The following is a 22538-nucleotide window of genomic DNA, read 5'->3' on the forward strand; positions in this document are numbered from 1 at the left end:
GTGCATCTGCCACCCAGCAGCATTGGCATCACCTGATGCTGATAGTAATGTAAAGGCTTAAGATCCACCCCTGAGTCAGCAACTGTGGTCATGGAGCGCAGCAATCTGTGTTTTAACAAGCCCTCCGGGGGATTCTGAGCACACTCAAGTTTGAGGATTATTCTCCTAGACTGAGTCTAGAATCATCAAGAAAATGTCTTTTCACTTGCCAAAGTGTAAATTCAGAAGTACAGCTAATCAGTAAATGGGATTCCCATAATCCTAGAGATTAGTTTAGGTGTGATCTAATACTGGGAACATTTTCAAAATACTTAACAACCAGCATAACAAGGCCCCAACCAATCAGGGTAGGGACTAGCCATGGCAGCAGAGCAGGGTTCTGAAGGGCCCTGTCACGCACGTCCGTGTGAAGAGACCACCAAACAGGCTTTGTGTGAGCAACAAGGCTGTTTATTTCACCTCGGTGCCGGCAGGGTGAGTCCGAAAAGAGTCAGTGAAGGGAGACAGGGGTGGGGCCGTTTTATAGGATTTGGGTAGGTAGTGGAAAATTACAGTCAAAGGGGTTTTTTTCTCTTGCAGGCAGGAGCAGGGGTCACAAGGTGCTCAGTGGGGGAGCTTCTGAGCCAGGAGAAGGAATTTCACAAGTTTAATTGCTCATTCAAGGTGGGACAGGAACAAATCACAATGTGTGGAATGTTATCAGTTAAGGCAGGAACCAGCCATTTTCACTTCTTTTGTGATTCTTCACTTGCTTCAGGCCATCTGGATGTATACGTGCAGGTCACAGGGGATATGATGGCTTAGCTTGGGCTCAGAGGCCTGACAGGCCCCTCTGACACCAAACATTAATCCTTTCCTTGCTGAAGCATGAAGTGGCCTGTGGGGTTCTGGGTGGGAAGTTAGAGAGGCCAGTGTAGGAAGGAGACATTTGAGTATCCAATAGTCACTGGGTACTTAAGTAGCTACTTGGCAATTGTATCAAAATGTCTCACTGTTTTAACAACTGGTTCAGCTGTACCAGTGCATACCAGCGGCAAAGCTGTCCTGGTTCAATTGGCACAAGCCTCAAGCCTTACCTTCAGTGATTGTGGAAACAGTGCCCTGCTCCTCCTCTGTGTGATAAAGCCTGTACTCTATAAGACACCAACCTAAAGATGATGGCAACGAAGGGAGGAGTACCCAGCCTAGAGAAATCACAGAGCAATGAAGCTGCATCTCTGAAGGAGCCATGCCCAAAGCTCCTCCTACTTTTGGATGTTTCATTTACATGACCCAGTTTGAGTTGAATTTTCTAGCTTTTACATCTGAAAGCGTTGTATCAGTAAAAACAAAAATAAGGCCCATAGAGGTATCAGAAGGAAAGCATGTTTCCAAGGGCCTGACCAAAATGTTCCCCTTTCTTCCTGAAGTTCTGGGTAATGCAGATCCTCCCATCTTCACTGGGGTGTCTGACAGGAAACAGCTCAGGCACCCTTTCGCCCCAGTTGTGTGTTGGGCTGGCTGCAATGCTTGTTTATTAGCGAAATGCATCTGATCAGAGAGGCCCACGTGACAAGTTCATTACATATCAATTTAATTAGCTGATTTACATTTAATTTACATTTCAATTAATGTATTTAGCAACCAAACGCCGCCTTAATAGGGTAATTGCCTGTTAGGCAATATGTAAAAGAATAAACAGTTGCATTCTGAGGAAGAATTCCTATTTTCAAATTTTTATTACCATAAATAACTGAAATAATTATTGCTCTTAAGGGCCACGTCCTCGTTTCCTTCTGGGCCTAATTATAAAGACTTAGTACCTCATTAAGCAAAATGGTTTCAGAGTCACAGAAAAACATTACTCCAATCGTGACTCATTAGTTTCAACAAAAGAGGGGGAAACTGTGAAGTAGGCACATTTGGGGGACTGGGAGATTTGGCTGTTAATACAGGCAGTTGTCCTTGTCCTTGTCTTAAAAAGCCTTGTCCTTCTGGAGCCACACCTTCATGACGGCAGACAGTGTTTTTGTCCTGCACACCTGTTGGGATGTTGGTGTGAGGGTTACACAGACAGCCTATATTAAGTATTTTTAGAGACAAGGAATTCACTACCTCCTGAGGCAGGCATTATCAAGCTCTGGGCTTTAAAAGTTCTTCCTTTATTAGGATAACATCTGTCCCCTACCTTAAAAGAATTCTAGTAGGTGCCTGTTAGAGAAGATGCTTTGCCAGAGGCATAATTATTATACAGTCATAATTGTTTAATAAGAGAAACTGGCTGCTATGTCACAGAATAGACGGGAACAGAAATGAGCTGGGAACTGCGGAAGGAAGGGCAGCTGGCCTGAGAAATGTGGAGAATGAGGTTCCGTACCTTGAGAGTTCAAGAGGAAAAAGCTGCCCTACACCCAGAGTGAATAAATACTAGGGGAGAGGAAGGGACAGAGCTTTGGGTCTGGGCAGAGTCAGATACCAGGACCACAGTGCAAACGGTGCTGGCTTGTTCCTTGAGAAGTGGCTCTGTGTCTTCCAGGAAGTTGCATTCCTAGGAAATTTGCTGAACGAACAAGTGCTAAGAACTGAAAACGCTAGGACAAAAGGATGGGGTCTCTTTAGGCTGGGGTTATCCCTCCTCAAGGAACCATGGCAATCGTTACTGTCAACTCTGCAGTGGCATCTTTCGTACTCTGTTGGGCTGTCTTCAACAGTGCCACCACGTGGGAGCAGGACGCAACGGCAGGAGGGGAACACGCGGGCCTTCTGTCTCCATTTGCCTGTGAGTACCTTAATGGACCCCTGTTTCCATATGATTCTTACTCAGAGGAATGAAGGGAAAGCGCGGGAAAGAGGAACTGGGCTTCCAGAAAAAACTCTTATGGGAGGTGCGAGATGGGGGAATTTGATTATTTAATTCTAAAAAAAGGGACCATATTTACATCCTAATATTTTGAAAGCATTCATCCCAGTTATATGACGAGTCTAGTCACTCTAGTCTGGATCAGGTTTGTTGATAGCCTTTTAAAAACAGATAGCAAGTTCTGAAGGCGGAGTTCAGAACTGGTGAGCACGGTTCATGGGAAAGGAGGCTCTCAGGATGGCAGCAGCCGGGCCTCACCAGCAGGGGGCGTCTGAACTCCTCTTGTTCTCCCTGGTATTTCTCTGATAAGCCTCAGGCAGTGAATCTCATAGCCCTACCAGACTCAACCCTCCTTTTTTTATAACAAATATTTTGTAACGCTTTCTTCACTATTTAAAAATCACAGAAAATATAACTTGCCTTCACACAACTTTTTAAAACATGTAAATAATATTCTAACTGTAATACAAAAGAAAAATAAAAGTGAACTAATGTGCAATAGAATAATAATGTATTTCCATATCTAAATGATCTGGGACGGCCACATAAAAAGACTTAATAGTGTATGCTTTTCATCTCTTCATAAAATTACCCAAATGTGAGAACTGCAAATGCTAACTGACTCAATCAGGAATGTTGAATTGGTGATTCAAATACTACCACTAGCTGCAAATAATATGCTTTGCTAAGCTCTTGTACAACTCCTGGTAGAGTTCTGAACAAAACAAAATATAGTCTTCTTTTGATTTAGAAGGAGGTTGCACCTTTTGGCTGGAACTGCCATCTTCCAGTAATTTGCCAAAATGGCGAAGACAAAGGGAAAGAGGAGAGGCACCTGATACATATTCTCAAATCCGTTTAGAAAGCATGGAGTTGTTTCTTTGGCCACATACATGTGAATCTACAAGAAAGGCGCTATTCTAGACATCAAGGGAATGGGCACTGTTCAAAAGGGAATGCCCCACAAATGTCACCATGGCTAAACTGGAAGAGTCTACAGTGTCACCAGGCATGCTGTTGGCATATTGCAAACAAACAAGTTAAGGGCAAGATTGTCGCCAAGAGAACAAATGTGCATATTGAGCATATTAAGGGCTCTAAGAGCCAAGGTAGCTTCCTGAAATGCATGAAAGAAAGGATCAGAAAAAGAATGAAACCAAGAGAAAGTCACCTAGGTTCAACTGAAGTGCCAGCCTGCTCCACCCAGAGAAGCACACTTTGTGACAATCAGTGAAAAGGAGCCTGAGCTGCTGGAACCTCTTCCTTATGAGTCATGGTGTAACAGGTGTAAATAATAAATAAATACAAGACCTCTGGACTATTAAAAAAAAAAAGTTGCATTCCTGAAAAATGTTTGCTGTATTAAAGCCATGCAAAAAAGACTGAGTTTATATGTAAAATGAAATTAAGCTAAAAACTCAACTATTTATAAACAAGTTTTCCACCTATATGAATATGTGAAGGGGCCAGGGGAGGTGGTTCACACCTGTAATCCCAGCACTTTGGGAGGTGGAGCGAGAGGATTGCTTGAGCTCAGGAGTTTGAGACTAGCTTGGGCAACATGGTGAAACCCCGTCTCTACAAAAAATACAAAAAGTAGCCAGGTGTGGTGGCATGCGTCTGTAGTTCCAGCTACTCAAGAGCTTGAGATGGCAGAATCCCTTGAGTTCAGGTGTCAGAGGTAGCAGTGAGCCGAGATCGTGCCACAGCACTCCAGCCTGGGTGACAGAGCTAGACCCTGTCTTTAAAATAAAAAATAAAAAGAATATGTGAAGGGATAAGACTTGGAGTTGCTGAACAATTCTTTTTCTTTTTTCTTTTTTTTTTGAGACGGAGTCTTGCTCTGTCGCCAGGCTGGAGTGCAGTGGCATGATCTCGGCTCACTGCAACCTCCGCCTCCCAGGTTCAAGCGATTCCCCTGCCTCAGCCTCCCGAGTAGCTGGGACTACAGGCGTGAGCCACCATGTCCGGCTAATTTTTTGTATTTTAGTAGAGATGAGGTTTCACCATGTTGGCCAGGATGGTCTCAATCTCCTGATCTTGTGATCCACCTGCCTGGGCCTCTCAAGGTGCTGAGATTACAGGTGTGAGCCACCACACCCCGGCCTGAACAATTCTTTACTGTGTAGGAATACCTAGCACTTATGAGTCTTGCTTACTAGGTACCAGGAGCGTCACTCAATTGTGACAACCATTTTTAAATGGCCCACAAATTCCTGAAACACCTACAGGGTGAAATCATCCTCATGGAGAATCGCTTGCCTACAGCAATGCAGATTTATGCCTCTGTTTCCCTTCCTTAGAACCCCTGTTCCCTTTGAACTAGGATTTCTGTCCTGAACCCCAACTTCCTGCCTGATTCTTGTCAGTGCCAATGCCTGGGGATGTAGGACTGATTCTGCTCCTAAATTCTCAGCTGTTCCCTACTGGAAAGATTACTCAGGGCTACCATACAGACTATCATCACACTCTGAAGACTGTGCAAACTACTTTGCCTGGCTTGTGGCCTTTTTTATGCCATTAGTGGGTCCCGCTTGTCCACCTTGGGAACTGTAGCCCATGTGATAGCGTCCCACCCCTATTACCTGGCTTCCCCATGTCTTTGCTCACCGGCCTGACTTCCAACAGCCAGCACCTGTGATTTTCTGCTTGCTTTACCTACTGAAGCTCACTCTACCCACATGCCAGGCCAGAAGGGCAGGAATTAACACTCTCAAACAATGGCTGATGAGAACAGGTGTTTAAAGACCCCAGTTTCCCCACTCCTTGGGTGGGATAATTCTGAGGCATATATTCTAATTAGCTATCAGTGTTATTTAATATGATTATACTCCAGTTGCCCACAGTGAAAATATGCTTAATAACGCACCCTTTGGTGGCTTCCTTCCTACCCTAATTGGTGTTTCCTGGGATCACCTCCTCAGTAAACTACTTACACCCAAACAATTGTCTGAGGGTTCTGAGGCATCCCAAACTAAGACAGGAACTCCGGGAGAACAAAGCTTCCAGAAATCCTGTCTATATAAGAACACACAGATCTTCTTATTTCTGGGGAGACATAAAAAAGACTCTGAGGCCAGATGGCTGAGCCCCAGATTACTGGCACTCAAGCAAATTGGAACTCAGGATGCCCTTAAGCAGAATCTGTGGGCTCTTAAGGAATTCATTCTAAAAGAGGAGGCCCATGACTTCTATCTTGGAATTTTTGTAGGTTTGTGCGTTGGCAGGGAGGAATCATGTTTTTTACTTGATTCTGGATGCTACTGATCATCTTCCAAAATTGTCTTGCAACTTGGCCTTGGATGACTCACATTCATCAAGAATGAATTTGAAAATCAGAAAGGGCATTCATCTTTATAAATAACTTTTTAGGAGATTACCAGGTTCCCTGACATCTGACTGAAGGAGATGTTTTCACTGGGTGGAGAGATTCTTCCTTCAATATATCAATATACTTTTTTTTTTTTTTTGGTAGAGACAGGGTCTCTCTATGTTGCCCAGGCTAATATCGAACTCCTGGCCTCAATTAAGCCTTCCACGTCCCCCTCCCAAAGAGCTGGGATTACAGGCATGAGCCATTGCACCCAGCCTCAAGACCCTTGTTGTATGGAGAACAGAGAAGCATGGGTACAAGCAAAGGGACAGCTCTAAAGAGGGACAGTAATGACAGTGGAGGTGCAGGTCACCATTCTTTTGCCACAGTAGCTACACCAGTTGACAAGGCCACAAAGAGGTGGAGTGGAGAGTGACTGTGGTACCCATGCCAGATGGCTTCAGTGGCTCCTGAGGACACCCTTAGCCACCCAAGAGCAGTAGGGAAGGGAAGGATCTGGGGACAGGCTCTGAAATCCCAGTGGCTCTGCCAAGTGAGGGTTTGAGTGAGAGGCCTAACTATACTCTTATTCATCAGCAGGGCTGGGAGAGTATACTCTGATGGAGCAAGGGTCACATTTTGCTTTGGTTAGCACATTCCAAAGCTGCCCTGTAACTGCAAAGAAAACAGGGGCCTTTTTTTCCCTCTTTACAGTTTATTGGCAAAGTATCAAATGTTTTATAGGGCAAATGCTACATCCGTCCAGCTGTGCTCAGCAGTTACTGCCAGCAAGGATGTTTCAGTTGGGACTCACACTAGGGTAACTTCGGGTTTAAAAGCCTGCCTCTGAATGCATCTCTTCATGCCCTTTAAATGTTGCAAATCAAAGAGGCACACAGGGAGGCTTGGTGACTGGCAAACTTCCTGCCATGGTGATGAGAATATAGCCCTTTGTGTAGCTAGAACAGCTAGGGGTGAAGAGGAGGGAGGAACACAGGCAGCTCATCCAGGAGGTCCAAAGCCCCAGCAGACAAGCAGAGCAAATTCCTCAGGCTGAGGTCAGGCTGGGGTACTGATGATACCTCACCAACTACCAACAGTATCAGGCAGCTGCTTCTTTACAGGCAGCAGTGCCCTTGTTCCTGCTCATCCTCTCCTTCCTTTCCCTCGCTTTCACATTGCTTCAGTCAACCTTCATCTAGGGCCCATGATATGACAGTGTGCGCTTATGGGACAAACCAACAGATTTATTGTAGGTTCACGAGGCATCGGAACCCCTAACTCCTAACTTGCACTGGCCCCTTCCCCAGAATTGTGATCCCTGATACCGTGTTCTTATACATTTCTTTCTTTCTTTTTTTTTTTCTTGTTTTTGAGATGGAGTCTTGCTCTGTCTCCCAGGCTGGAGTGCATTCAGTGGCGCAATCTTGGCTCACTGCAAGCTCTGCCTCCTGGGTTCAAGCGATTCTCCTGCCTCAGTCTCCCGAGTAGCTGGGACTACAGGCACCCACGACCATGCCTGGCTAATCTTTTGTATTTTTAATACAGAGGGGGTTTTACTCTGTTAGCCAGGATGGTCTTGCTCTCCCGACCTCGTGATCCACCTGCCTCGGCCTCCCAAAGTGTTGGGATTACAGGTGTGAGCCACTGTGCCTGGCCCGTTCTTATACATTTCTAAAGGAAGATATTTTAATGGAAGTCGTCTGAGATCCTTGTCATTTTCTATGCCAAATTCCTTCCCCTCCACCTCACTCACCTTCACATATGGAAGGAATGAAGTATCCATGGGCATTTTTGGGACCCAGCTAAAGGGAAGTTGAGTGATGTTTGGGTTTAGTGGGCTACGTTTATGTGATTCACAGTCACTTCCCATATAAAATTCAGTATTGTTAGCCTTCTTGTGTCGGAATGGCTTATAGGAATACAGCTGTGGTCCACTATACTCACTTGCCCAGTGACGTGACTCACAGGTGCACAGCCTCCACAACACAGACATCGGCCACAAACTGGTTAATGAGTGCTGTCAATTCAGTGTGCAGAATTAGTACTGCATGAGGAAGTGCAAAATGCCTCGAAATCTTATAGCACGTAATAAAAGAAAACTGGTGGTGGTTTTTAAAACAACAGTCTGAAAAATTTATAAGACATGAGTAGTAAGGAGTTGTGAAACTAAAATAAACTTTTCTGAATTCTGTAAAATAAAAATCTAATTGTATCAATCATGCTAGAAGAAAGACTGAATTATCTTTTTGTTCTCTCAAAAGAAAAAATCTTTAAAAAATTGTTGTCAAATGAAGGGGTGATCAAAGAATAAACACAAGAAATAGAGAAAGAATATAGTGATATAACAAGCAGTTAATAAAAATAGACTGCAATTTTTCTGGATTTTGAGACTTTAAAAATTCAATTTGTGATGTATTCCCTCATTCTAAATATATATTCACTTCCATACTTATAATTTTTTCATTAATATATTTTGTATTCTTCTTATTAAAGGGTGCTCTCCCAATTATGTAAACTTCATGCTCCATGAAACCACCTGGCCACCATCATGACTACTGGGAATAAAACAGTCAAGACCTGGCTCTTTGCCTGAAGGATCTCACAGGGCACAGGGCCAGCCTGATACAGAAGCCAACAATTACAGTGTCACCAGGAAGTGCAAGGCCATCACCTCACTTCCTATCCCCAGCTCATTTTTTTTCTATTCAGAGATGACTTTTTGGGAGCACAGCCTACCCTGCTCACTCTCACAGTGCTTCCAGCCCTCATTCTCTCTCTCTCATTGTAGGTATTCTCCGACTTCCTTCCTCCTCACCACACTCAAACCTCAGAATTCATCCCACTTTGTTGTGAGAGGCACTTGTGTACCCTTTCTGACTGTACTAGGCTGTCCTGGTTATATCCTCTGGGTTTCTTTTTCCATACCTGTAGACAAGTCTTAAAGTTATTTTTCCAAAAAAGCATGGTTCTTTCCAGAAGACGAATTAGGCCATTTGCTTTAAAATAACAATTTATTATTCCTCCTCAACTTGGTCTATCTCTGACTCCTTCCCTCCTCCTGCCATCCCAGTGAGCTATGTTCTCTTACACATTTGATAAAATGATTAGGAAATATCAAGAACACATAGGAAGATTTAAAGGACTTAGGATCTCATTGGCTGTGAGAAAAGGGAACTCTCTCTAATCCCTGCCCTGCGTGTGGTGCTGGTCTGGGTCCTGTGGTGGGAGTGAGAAGTGATTATGGAGGAGCAGCGCCTTCTCTACTGGGCCAACTCTTCAGGAACAAAGGCTTTGTCTCATTCTTTTCTGTAGCCAACACGCTTGATGGCTCAAATTCAATAAGTATCTGATGACATGGGGAGAGGGAAGGAGGGATGTGTTAAGACTGAAATTACTTCATTTTATAAAAGAAATTGTCCAAAACCTTTCTGTGTACTATTTTCAAAGGAGTTTCCCCATTTTCTATTGCACATTCTCCTTCTCTCAGGCTTCATGGAAGATGTGTTAGTCTACCTGCTCAAAGCCAACTTCTCCATCTGTGCCTTTGACCCCAGACTCTTCTAAGTCTTCTAGAAGGTTAGCTTCAATAATCATCTTTCCAATAATCATCTTCCTGATTTCAGGTTGCAGCCTCTCTCTCTCCTATCTCTTTCTGCTCAGCCTGTGACCGTACTTAAGTTTCTCCCATCCTAAAAGACACACATATGTGCACACACACAAACACACACACTCCTTGACCATCTGAGTCATCCATAAGCTCGCCTTTCTTGCTTTCTTGTTCTTGTTCTTTTTTTTTTTTTTTTTTTTTTTTGAGACAGGGTCTCTCACTCTGTCACCCAGGCTGGAGTGCAGTGGCATGATCTTGGCTCACTGCAGCCTCGACCTCCCAGACTTAAGTGATCCTCCCACTGCAGCCCCACCCCAAGTAGCTGGGACTACAGATGTGCACCACCACACCTGGCTGTTTTATATTTTGTAAAGATGGGGGTCTCACTGTTACCCAGACTGATCTCCAACTCCTGAGCTCAAGCAATCCTCCTGCCTTGGCCTCCCAAAGTGCTGGGGTTACAGGCATGAGCCACCACACCTGGCCAGCTTGCCTTTTTTCTGCATTTGCTTTCTCTACTGCCTTATTTGGAATTTATCCATATTCATCCATTAATTGAAACATCTGATGAAGGTCGCCAATGACCAATTTCCAAATTGATTAGACACTTTCAGTATTTATCTTACTTCCCAGCCTCATAACAGCATGAGACACTGATGATCCTCACTTCATCCTTGAAACTCTTTCCTCTATTGGCTTCCATGACACTAAACTCTACTACTTACTCTTGAGCCTGCTCAGGTCTACTCCTTCACGGCCATGCAGCAAGGTGATTTCTGTGAACAGGGCCTTTTATTTTCCACATCTTCTTTCTCTTTTTTGGGACATTCTATTTCAATGTTCAAGCTGTGGTGCTACAGCTTAAGAGGGCCACTGACCACCCGCTGCTGTAACAAAAGAAGAATGAGTGTGAATGGTAAGGCTGAATCTGAGCTGTGTTGTAGCTGTGTTCATGTCTGGAGGAAAAAGGGCTGAGTATCCTGGAAGAGAAAAGATATCATGGGGACTAAGAGGGGAGAGCAAATGTGTCCTAAGCAGCTCTAAGCCATTAAATGAACATTAAATAGAATCTTTGAGGAGGTAAATTTTGTCTCATTGTAAAAGAGAACCTGATAGCAGTCATAGACACGTAACACTGGAAAACAGACCCTCATACTGCCAGGGCCCCTGATAGCCTGTATGGTATCTTTTTGTGAATTAGAAAAAGGCACTTCTTTCTCTAGTTGGACAAAGCCTGACACAGTGGCTTCTGGGCCCCATCCATCTGTTGCTTTGGGCAGGTGCTCTGTGCAGAGCACAACCTGTACTATCATATGTAGCATCTCTGCAGAAGGCAGTGAGCTGTCTGTCACCGAACGCATTCAATTAATCATTGCATGGTCATCTGTTTTGGTTCTGTAAAGAGTATTTCGTGACCACGTGCAGTGGCTCATGCCTGTAATCCTAATACTATGGGAGGCTGAGGCAAGCAGATAACTTGAGGCCAAGAGTTTGAGGCTAGCCTGGCCAAACTGGGGAAACCCCATCTCTACTAAAAATACAAAAATTAGCCAGGTGTGGTGGTGCGGGCTTGTAGTCTCAGCTGTTGGGAGGTGCTGAGGCATGAGAATCACTTGAATCTGAGAGGCAGAGGTTGCAGTGAGCCGAGATCACGCCACTGCACTCCACTCAGCAACAGAGCGAGACCCTGTCTCAAAAATAAAAAAAAGAGGCCAGGAGCAGTGGCTCACACCTGTAATCCCAGCACTTTGGGAGGCCACGGTGGGCAGATCACAAGGTCAGGAGTTCGAGACCAGCCTGGCCAACATAGTGAAACCCCATCTCTGCTAAAAAATACAAAAAATAAGCCAGGCATGGTGGTGGGCGCCTGTAATCTCAGCTACTCGGGAGGCTGAGGCACGAGAATCGCTTGAACTCGGGAGGCGGAGGTTGCAGTGAGCCGAGATCGTGTCATTGCACTCCAGCCCAGGCAATAGTGTGAGGCTGTCTCTCTCTCTCTCTCTCTCTCTCTCTCTCTCTCTCTCTCTCTCTCTCTATATATATATATATATATATATATATATTAAATATATGAGTATTTCTTTTTTTTTCTTTTTTGAGACGGAGTCTCATTCTGTTGCCCAGGCTGGAGTGCAGTGGCATGATCTCGGCTCACTGCAAGCTCTGCCTCCTGGGTTCACGCCATTCTCCTGCCTCAGCCTCCCGAGTAGCTGGGACTACAGGTGCCCCCACTATGCCCGGCTAATTTTTTTTTTTTTTTGTATTTTTAGTAGAGACAGAGTTTCACCATGTTAGCCAGGCTGGTATCGATCTCCTGACCTCGTGATCCACCTGCCTTAACCTCCCAAAGTGCTGGGGTTACAGGCGTGAGCCACTGCGCCTGGCCAAAAAGAGTATTTCTTATAGTCCTGTTTGATTATCTAATCCTGGCTGTGAAGACGTGCTAGAAATAGAGCAAATGGGTGATGAAAGCAGGAAAAGATGGAGTGGGAGGTAGGGAGAGGGAGAGAGAGGAAGGTGAGGGGGAGAGAGATGAAAGTGAAGAGAGGTGGAGGAAGAATGGAGAGACTGAATGATCCTTTTAGTCTTGCATTAAATATGCCCCAATCCAGCTAGATCTTCCCTGTTTTATGAGCAAATAGTTTCTAGCTGTGTCTGCCACAACATATTAATCACTATCCCTATCCTATTACTTTTCCTGTCTTGCTATTTGAGTCCCAATTTTGTTCCAGATGACATCATGGATGAACCATTATCGAGAACCATTAGTTTAAGCCAGTCATGAATGTTCCTTTCCCATTTGTGAGGTATTCCACCTTTAGCTTCCCCTCCACCTACAGAAGGCTGTGACCTTAGCAAACCGAGGTCTGTTGGGAGGCTTCTGGAAAAGCTTTTACTTTTCCATAAAAAGGGACAAGCATGACTTGCCAGTTACTTGGTGCTGCCCATTCTACTTTTTGTGGTAGGAATGTAAACAAGCAGCCTGAAGACAACCAGCATGAGGACAAAAACAAACAAAACCCACCAAAACGTGCTGAAAACAGTAAAATGGACAAAAAGAAAAGGCCTGGGCCTTCAGACCAGATGATCCTCTCCAGCATCTCTCTCCTCATCACCTGCAGACTTCTTATTATATGAGATAATTACATATCTTCATTTTTTTAAGCAAGTGATAATTGAGTTTTCTATTTGCAACTAAAAGCAATTCACCTATTTGGCATTTTCTTATGCTGAAAGTTATTATTACTTTTTATCCCCCTGCAAAGAAGTATACCCCATGCTAATGTTCGGAGTTCAGATAATGAGTGTTTCTAGGATGAAAATGTTCAATGGATTTGATAAAAATTTTTAACTGGTATACTGGCTACACTAGCTTTGTTAGGACTGCCATAACAAAGTACCACAAACTGGATGGCTTAAGCAACAGAAATTAATTTCCTCACAGTTCTGGAGGCTAGAAGTCCAAGACAAAGGTGTTGGCAGGGTTTCTTCTGAGGTCTTTCTCTGTGGTTTGCAGATGGCTATCTTCTCTCTGTGTCTTCACATGGTCTTTTCTCTTTCTGTGTCTATGTCTTAATCTCCTCTTTTACAAGGATACCAGTCACGTTGGACTAGGGCCTACTCTAATAACTTTATTTAACCTTAATTACCTCTCTGAAGACCTTATCTGCAAATACAGACACATACTAAGTTACTGGGGTTAGGACTTCAACATGGAAATTTGGGGGAGACACAATCACATTGGTGATTAAAATTTGGCCAGGAATAGGGTTTATCACTCAGTTAGAACAATGGTTCACAGTCCTGACTAATTACCTGGGGAAAATTTAAAATATAGATGCTTATGCCTCACTTCCAAAGGTTCTCATTTAATTGGTCTGGAGTGGAATCAGATATGTATTTAATTTCAGGTGTTGTTAACCATTATTTCTTTAAGCAAGAGATAATTTGTATTAGTCCATTCTCACACAGCTATAAAGAACTATCTGAGATTGTGTAATTTATACAGAAAAGAGGTTTAATTGGTTAACAGTTCTGTAGGCTCTACTGGAAGCATGGCTGGAGAGGCCTCGGGAAATCAACAAGCATGGTGGAGTGGGAGAAGGACAGTGAAAGCAGAAGTGGTACACACTTTTCAACAACCAGATCTCATGAGACCTCACTAACTATCACAAGAACAGCAAGGGGGATATCCATTTCCATGCCAGTCACCTCCCACCAGTTGGGATTACAATTCAACATTAGATTTGAGTGGGGACACAGAGCCAAACCATATCATGATTAAACCAATTAATCATATATAAGAGCTCAGAAGTTTGAGGGAGAGGTGAAAAGCCAACCTTATTCTGATGGCCAGAAGCTGAGAAAGCCTCAATACAGAAGAGTGGGTCTTCAGTATGGGAGTGGAGCTGCAATCTCATTGAGAAATGGAGAAAGATCCAACTCATCTTCACTCTTCCTCCCTATAAGAACAAGTGGACTTTGGGAGGCCGAGGCAGGTGGATCACGATGTCAGGAGATCGAGACCATCCTGGCTAACATGGTGAAACTCCGTTTCTACTAAAAATAAAAAAAATTAGCCAGGCATGGCAGTGTGCACCTGTAGTCCCAGCTACTTAGGAGGTTGAGGCAGGAGAATGGTGTGAACCTGGGAGGTGGAGCTTTCAGTGGAGCCGAGATTGCGCCACTGCACTCCAGCTTGGGAGACAGAGTGAGACTCTGGATGCTAAGAAACCATCCTTAATAGACACCATAGAGGAGTTATTTACCTGAGGGCATGGCTTAAAAAGTCCCCTGAGCTCACTGTTTGTGTTTTGATTTTAAAATTTGTAATTTCTATTGCAAAATTGATTCTGGACTAGTTTAAGAAATTTGCAGTCAGCCTATTTCACTTTTAACCCACCTGCAGATTTTGACCAAATTAAGTATTGCATAAGGTTCTTATTGCTGCGTAGTATATTATCACAAACATAGAGGCTTAAAACAACACAAATTTGTTGTCTTATGGTTCTGGAAGTCAGAAATCTGAGATGAGTTCTACAGGGCCAAAATCCAGGTGTGGGCAGGGCTGGTTCTGGAGTCTCTAGGGGAGAAGCCATTCATTGCCTTTTCCAGTTTCAAAAGGCTGTCCTCATTCTTTGGTTCATTGCTCTGTATCACATCTTTTTTTCTCTCTCTGCTTTCATCATATCACCTTCTTTCTGATTGACTCCTCTGCTTCCATTGCAACTACATGAGGCCCACCAGGATAAACCAGAATAATCTCCCCATCGCAGATCATTAACTTGATCACTTATACAAAATCCCTTTTGTCATAGAAGTTAACATCGACAGGTTCTGGGAATTAGGATGCAGACATCTTTGGGAGGCCACTGTTCCATTTACCACAATTACTCAATGTCTCTGATACTTAAAACTTGGTAGTTGTGGACAAAAATAAATGGTATCAGAACCACTTATTTCAGAACCTTCCTTCCCCCAACAACTTCCTAGCTTCAACACCAGAAGGGAATTCTTCCTCATCCAAGGCTGTTATATGAGAAATTGGAAGTGATTCCTCATTGGCATATTACTTTCTAAAACTCAGCCAGAGGCATAACAATCTAATTATTATTGATGGAACTAGCATATCTTACTTGGAGAGACAAGATTAATAAAATAAAACATTCTTCTGGGTATGTATTATTAAAGTTGTATAATACATTTGAAGCCCAAACACATTTTTTCCAAGATGTACAATTCATATTGTTCCATACATGAAAATTCTTACTAGGTTATTCCTGCTATATCTTTTCATTCTAAACTATATAAGAAATTTAAGAAGTCTTGTTTCTCTTAAATTGTCCAAACCATTCTCAGTGATAAATAAATCTAGTAGTAGAACTCTAGATGTAGTACTACTTTAATAGATACAGAATCATAATAGATGACAGGAACATGCTTTCAGAAATGCAAATTTCTATTCAAATTCAAGATTATAGTAACATACAAAACATCTATTTTATTATAATAGTATAACAATTACTGTTGTCATCATGATTATCTGGTTGTATTGTATCTTAAGCTAATTGGTATGTTTGTTGTTGTTAACAATAAAATATGTGATAATGAGAGGCAGCATTTATAACAAATAGAAGGCTGCTTTTGGAGTTGGACAAATTTAGGTTTAAATTCCTGTTCTGCCAGGTACTATCTGTGTGACCTTGGGCAAGTTAATTTACTTGGACTTCGTTTCCTTATTTGTTAAATGGGGATAGAAATACCTCCCTGTAGAATTGTGTGAGGTTTACTCAGATGTATATAAAGTACCTTGTAGAATGCCTGATATATAATGGACTCTCACTGAATAGTTACTATGACTATTATTGTTGTTAATAATCTTATTACTAATGAAGACACTGATTTGTTGGAAATTACTTGCCTTGTGGAAAATGAACATGAATGAAAGACAACAGAGGTCTCTAAAAATGCCTCTGACCTTCTCATCAGTTGGCCAGGCAGCCTAAGCTACCATCCTCACTTTGTAAATGCGAAGTAGACTATAAAAGAAAAAAATGCTCTAATTCATTCCCTCAAAGTATTCATCAAATGAGGTAGGATTTCTGGGAAAGATTAAGAGCTTACATTTTTCACTGGACTGATTTCCCATAAAATTTCATAGCGAATAAAAGGAGGGGAAGTGCAGAAGCAGTACTATTTGTTTTATCTGCTACCTGTGATTGTAAATCTTCCTGAGAGATCATTAATTATAATGGTGCTATTCATAATGCTGCTCTTCAGGCCATTTCCCCCCCACCCAGATTTTATGCTTAGGGCTTAGAAATTGGCTGCTGAATTTCTGTGTGAGGCTGAAACTTAAATGCAATAACAGAGGGAACACTCTCAAACTAGTTATAACATGGCATAAGAATGATATGTAACCAGGGGATTGGACTGAACTGGGGATGTTTTTATTCATGATACACTGCTTCAGAACAGCTCAAAGAATTCAAAGAATAGCATAAACTCAAACAATCCAAATCAGGCGAGACCTTAAAACACCTCAAACTTGGACAGTGCTTGTCTGAGAATATAAAGGAAAAGAACATAAACCTATTATCATTTAGCCTGTTATATTGGGCTATCACGGCTAAGTACTTCACATTTTTCACAAACTTGTAAGGAGGACCACACATACACAGAGAAAATGAGGTTCAGAGTGTTGAAACCACATGGCCAAGGTCACCTAGCTATCAAGTGGTAAAGGTAGTATTAACCTCAAATCGGCCTGCCTTCAAAGGCTGAACTTAGTCCATTGAACAATATGGCCAAAAGAAAGAGATCCTCAGGTACAAAATCCCCTTCCAAGGGTCTTCAATTCAATCCAACACATTTGTAATTGAGTACCTTTTTCATGCTAAACTTTCTTGTTTTATACAAAGAAAATGAAGATGTGGTTATTGCTCACTAGGAGTTTACAATCTTGAGAAAAGATGTAGGCCAAGTTACTTGACCTCTAACTACTTCTTTTTCTCATCCACAAAGTGAGACAATTGGAATATTTTAAAATATACATATATTTTATATATATATGTGTATATATATATTTTATATATATGTGTATATATATTTTATATATGTGTGTATATATATTTTATATATATGTATATATATTTTATATATATGTGTATATATATATTTTATATATATGTGTATATATATATTTTATATGTGTATATATATATTTTATATATATATGTGTATATATATATTATATATGTGTATATATATTTTATATATGTGTATATATATTTTATATATGTGTATATATATTTTATATATGTGTATATATATTATATATGTGTATATATATTATATATGTGTATATATGTTATATATGTGTATATATATTATATATATATGCGTGTATATATATGTATTATATATATATGTGTATATATATATATATATTTTTTTGAGACAGAGTCTCGCTCTGTCGCCCAGGCTGGAGTGCAGTGGCGCGATCTCAGCTCACTGCAACCTCCACCTCCTGGGTTCAAGCCATTCTCCTGCCTCAGCCTCCCGAGTAGCTGGGACTACAGGCACGTGCCACCACGTCCAGCTAATAGTTTTGTATCTTTAGTAGAGACGGGGTTTCACCATGTTGGTCAGGATGGTCTCGATCTCTTGACCTCATGATCCGCCCACCTCAGCCTCCCAAAGTGCTGGGATTACAGGCGTGAGCCACCACTCCCAGCCTAAAATATTTTTATGATCAGATTTTTTTTCCCATGGATATTTGGAAGAATATATATATATACAGATAAAATAGGATGTTAAGGGAGCGCAGAGAAGAGGCACCTAACCCACACTTCAGATGGGATAGAAGTTCTTAACGATTTTTACAATTTGATATCTTACTTTTCTTATGTGGCCCAGCTAAAATGAAACCTTTTATGATTCCCCTAATTCAGAATTTCCCAAACTGGATGCTTAGTTAAAAACAAACAAACAAACATAAACAGTGGTTAGGAAAGGTTAAGAAGCTATTTTAGATCCAACCCTATACAGATGTTCGACACTATGACTTCTAAGTGTTTTTGACATCATAAAGTACTATTAAAGAAAGATTTAACTCAAAAAACAACTTTAAACACAACCTATGAAATATGCCATTCATTTAATATTTCCTAGCAACAAGCCACCTACTGATACATATTAAGGCTAAGGATAGTTAATAGTAAAACAGAATGGAATTGGTACTTTCACATCCACTCACAACGGAATAGCTGGTGCCAGATTAACCTTCTTGGTTTAAATAAATATTAAACTGGATGAAATATAGGAAGCAACTGTTTTCAGATGGTAGGCAATAGGTAGCACAATCTGTGATCCCTGAGATAATGAAACTGTAGCAGTTGCTAATGGAGAAGCCTCTGGAGGCTCACCCTGTGCATGTAACATTTATCCCTCAGCCTTGAATGTTTGGAGAAACCCCTGCTAGGTTTCTGGGTCTCTCTCTTCAGGGTTGTCTTTTCTTAGATTCTCTGAATTGCAGATTCCAGCTGCTTCAACTGCCAAACTGATCTTGCCTCCTCAGTTCAGGGATCTGCAAGATAAGAGCATTTGCTTTTATATATGCTCTTATTTTATGAGGTTGGTATAATCTAGATTCAAAAATCAGGAAAGGGCAATAAAAGAAAAAAATTATAGGTCCAATTCTCTTATGAATATGATGCAAAAACCTAAATAAAATATTAACTAACAATACAGAAGCATTTTCACAAAATAACAGTACAGGGCTACAAGAAAGGTTCATCATCAGAAAAATCTATTGATATAATTTATTTTATAAATTGGTTGAAGTTGAAAGCTCATATGATTATCTCAATAATCAGTATCGAAAGAGCACTTGACACTGTTCAATATCTATTTACTTTTTATGTGTTAATATGGAATTAAACATAAACAAAAGTAGGAAAAAATAGTAAAATCAACTCCAGCATACTTGGCACTAGCCTTCAACAATTATGTGGCTAATTTGTTTCATCCATACCTTCACCTACTTTCCATCACTACCACTTCCAACCTCGCTTGGAGTATTCTGAAGCAAATCCCAGACATCATGTTTTATCCATAAATACTTCAATGTGTACCACTTTTTTTGAAAGAGCTCTTTAAAAAAATAACAGGACCCTAGTATTACTATTATACTTAAACATTTAACAATAATTCCTTAAGATCATGTATCCAGTAGCATTCAAATATCTGCAATGGTCTCATAAACACTTTACATTAGGTTTACTTCAGTCTTTTTAATACATAAAGTCTTCTTTGCAATTTATTTGTTGAAGAAATAATATTGTGTTTATTTTGCTGCTTGCATCCCTATGGTTTTGTCTAACGAGTTACTTTACATTTTATATGTCCTGTATGTTGGTGACAGATTTGGATGCTTGATCAGATTCAAGTTTGATTTTTTGACATGAATGGTGATATTGTGTACTTCTAATTGCATCATCTCAAAGGACATACTGTTTTTTGTGATATTAAGATTGATCAGTGTGTTTGAGTGCTATCAGACTAATCTATTATGAAATTCTTCATCAGCTTTTCAGTAATGGTTTTTAGCAGCCAAGAATATTCTAATTCTTTATTCTTATTCATTTATAGTGGGGATTTTTCTATAAAGAACTTTCTTTCATCAGCTCTTTGGTCACCCTGAGGCAGAGTTCAAACAAGATATTCAGGATAAATGCTTGATTCGTTTTATTTCTCAGTTTTTGGAATGAATTGGTTCTTAAAGTCATCCAAATCTGACCAATGCTTTTTTCCCTTTGAATAACATTACCAACTCATGAATTTTCAACATATTTGATGTACTTCAATGCAATACAATTATTATTTGTTTTGGTATTTGTGGTAGGCAGAATAATGAGCCCCCAAAGATGTCCATGTCCTTATTTCTGAAATCTGTGACTATGTTATCTTACATGGAAAAGAGAATTAAGGCAATCAATAGAATTAAAGTGGCTAATCAGCTGACCTTTAGATAAGGAGATTACCCTGGTTATCTTTGTGGGCTCAGTGTAACCACAAGGGTCCTTAAAAGTGGAAGAGCGAAGTAGAAGAGTAGGTTAGAGTGATGTAATGTGAGAAAGGCTGAATGAGGAATTGCTGACTTTGAAGCTAGAAGAAGGGGACTATGAGCTGAGGAAAGCTAATGGCTTTTACAAGTTGGAAAGGACAAGAAAATGGATTTTCTCCTAGAGCATTCAGAAAGGAATCCAGCCCTACTGACCCCATGATGTTAATCCAGCAAAACTTGTATTGGACTTCTGACCTACACAACTAAAAGATAATAAATTTATGTTGTTTAAGCCACTAAGTTTATGGTAATTTGTTGTGTTAGCAATGAAAAATCAGTATAGTGCTTATCATCTCTGTGAGAATAATATTAATACTAACAATGGAACAGAGAAACTATTTCAATCAGCAAGGGTTTAACAGATTTGCCAGGATTAACTTATAAAGACAAAATCTCTGTATAGTTGCAATAGCAAACTAGTAAAAATAATTAAAACTTAAGAAACTACTCTCAATATTATAAAGAAAAAACTATAGTTAAATACCTAGGAATTAAATAAGATCTCTATGGACAAAACTTGAAGGACATAGAATATGTCTGATAGAGATACAGTCCAGCTGGGCACGATGGCTCATGCCTGTAATCCCAGCACTTCGGGAGGCCGAGGCGGACGGATCATGAGGTCAGGAGTTCGAGACCAGCCTGGCCAATATGGTGAAATCCTGCCTCTATTAAAAATACAAAAATTAGCCGGGCATGGTGGTGGGCGCCTGTAGTCCCAGCTACTCGGGAGGCTGAAGCAGGAGAATTGCTTGAATCCAGGAGGCAGAGGTCGCAGTGAGCCAGGATTGTGCCACACTGACTCCAGCCTGGGCAACAGAGTGAGACTCTATCTCAAAAAAAAAAAAAAAAAAAAGAGATATATTCCATGCACTTGGGTGGGATGACATAATATTACAAAGATGTCAATTTCCTGAATTAATCTATAAGTTTAATGTACCATTGTCAAAATTCCAGCTGGACTATTTGAGGAACTTGATAAAATTACTCTAAAATAAAAAGAAGCAATGAAGGATCACAAATAGCTAAATCTATCTCCTAAAAAAGGAGACTTGCCAAACAGAAGCCATAGTAATAAATAGAAGCAGTGTGGTACTGTTGCAAGAATAGACAAATAGAAGACTGGAACAGAAGAGCAAGGTTGAAAACAGAACTTTGGTAGTTAATACATAAGAAAGGTAGTACCACAAATCAATGAGGGGAAGCATAGAATGTTTAGTAGGTATTGTTGGAAAATCTAGCATACATTTTTAAAGGGGAAAACAACAACAACAAGAAAGTGAATCCTGGATTACTGTTTAACATCATGTACAAAAATTGAGTCTTAATAGATTAAACATCAAAATGTGAAAGGTAAACTATAAAGTTAATATAAGAAAACAGAAAATACAGTATGTTTGAATCTGGGGACTAGGAAAACTGTTCATTTGTTTGTTTATTTTGAGACAGGGTTCTGTTACCCAAGCTGCAGTGCAGTGGCACAAACATCGCTCACTGCAGACCCCACCTCCTGGGCTCAAGCAATCCTACCTTAGCCTCCCAAGTAGCTGGGACCACAGGCATGTGCCACCATACCCAGCTAATTTTGGGAAGACTTACTAAAATGTTAAAAACACAACACAAATATAAGGCAAAAATGATTGATTTACATCGAAGTTAGGTTACTTCTAGGAACGAAAGTACACCCTAATGGCCGTGTGCAGTGGTTCACGCCTGTAATCCCAACACTTTGGGAGGCCGAGGTAGGTGGTTCCCTTGAGCCCAGGAGTTTGAGACCAGCTTGGACAACATGGTGAAGCCTCATCTCTACAAAAAATGCAGAAATTAGCAAGGCGCTATGGTGCACATTTGTAGTCCCACCTACTTGGAAGGTTGAGGCAGGATTATCATTTGAGCTAGGGTGTATTAGTCCATTTTCATGCTACTGATAAAGACATACCTGAGACTGGGAAGAAAAAGAGGTTTACTTGGACTTACAATTCCACATGGCTGTGGAGGCCTCAGAATTCCACATGGCTGGGGAGGCCTCAGAATCATGGCAGAGGCAAAAGGAACTTTTTCTTTTTTTTATTTTATACTTTAAGTTCTGGGATACATGTGTAGAACGTGCAGGCTTGTTACATAGGTAGTATACACATGCCATGGTGGT

This window comes from Gorilla gorilla, chromosome 1 (genome assembly GCF_029281585.2).
Source record: "Gorilla gorilla gorilla isolate KB3781 chromosome 1, NHGRI_mGorGor1-v2.1_pri, whole genome shotgun sequence".
Lineage (NCBI taxonomy): Eukaryota > Metazoa > Chordata > Mammalia > Primates > Hominidae > Gorilla > Gorilla gorilla.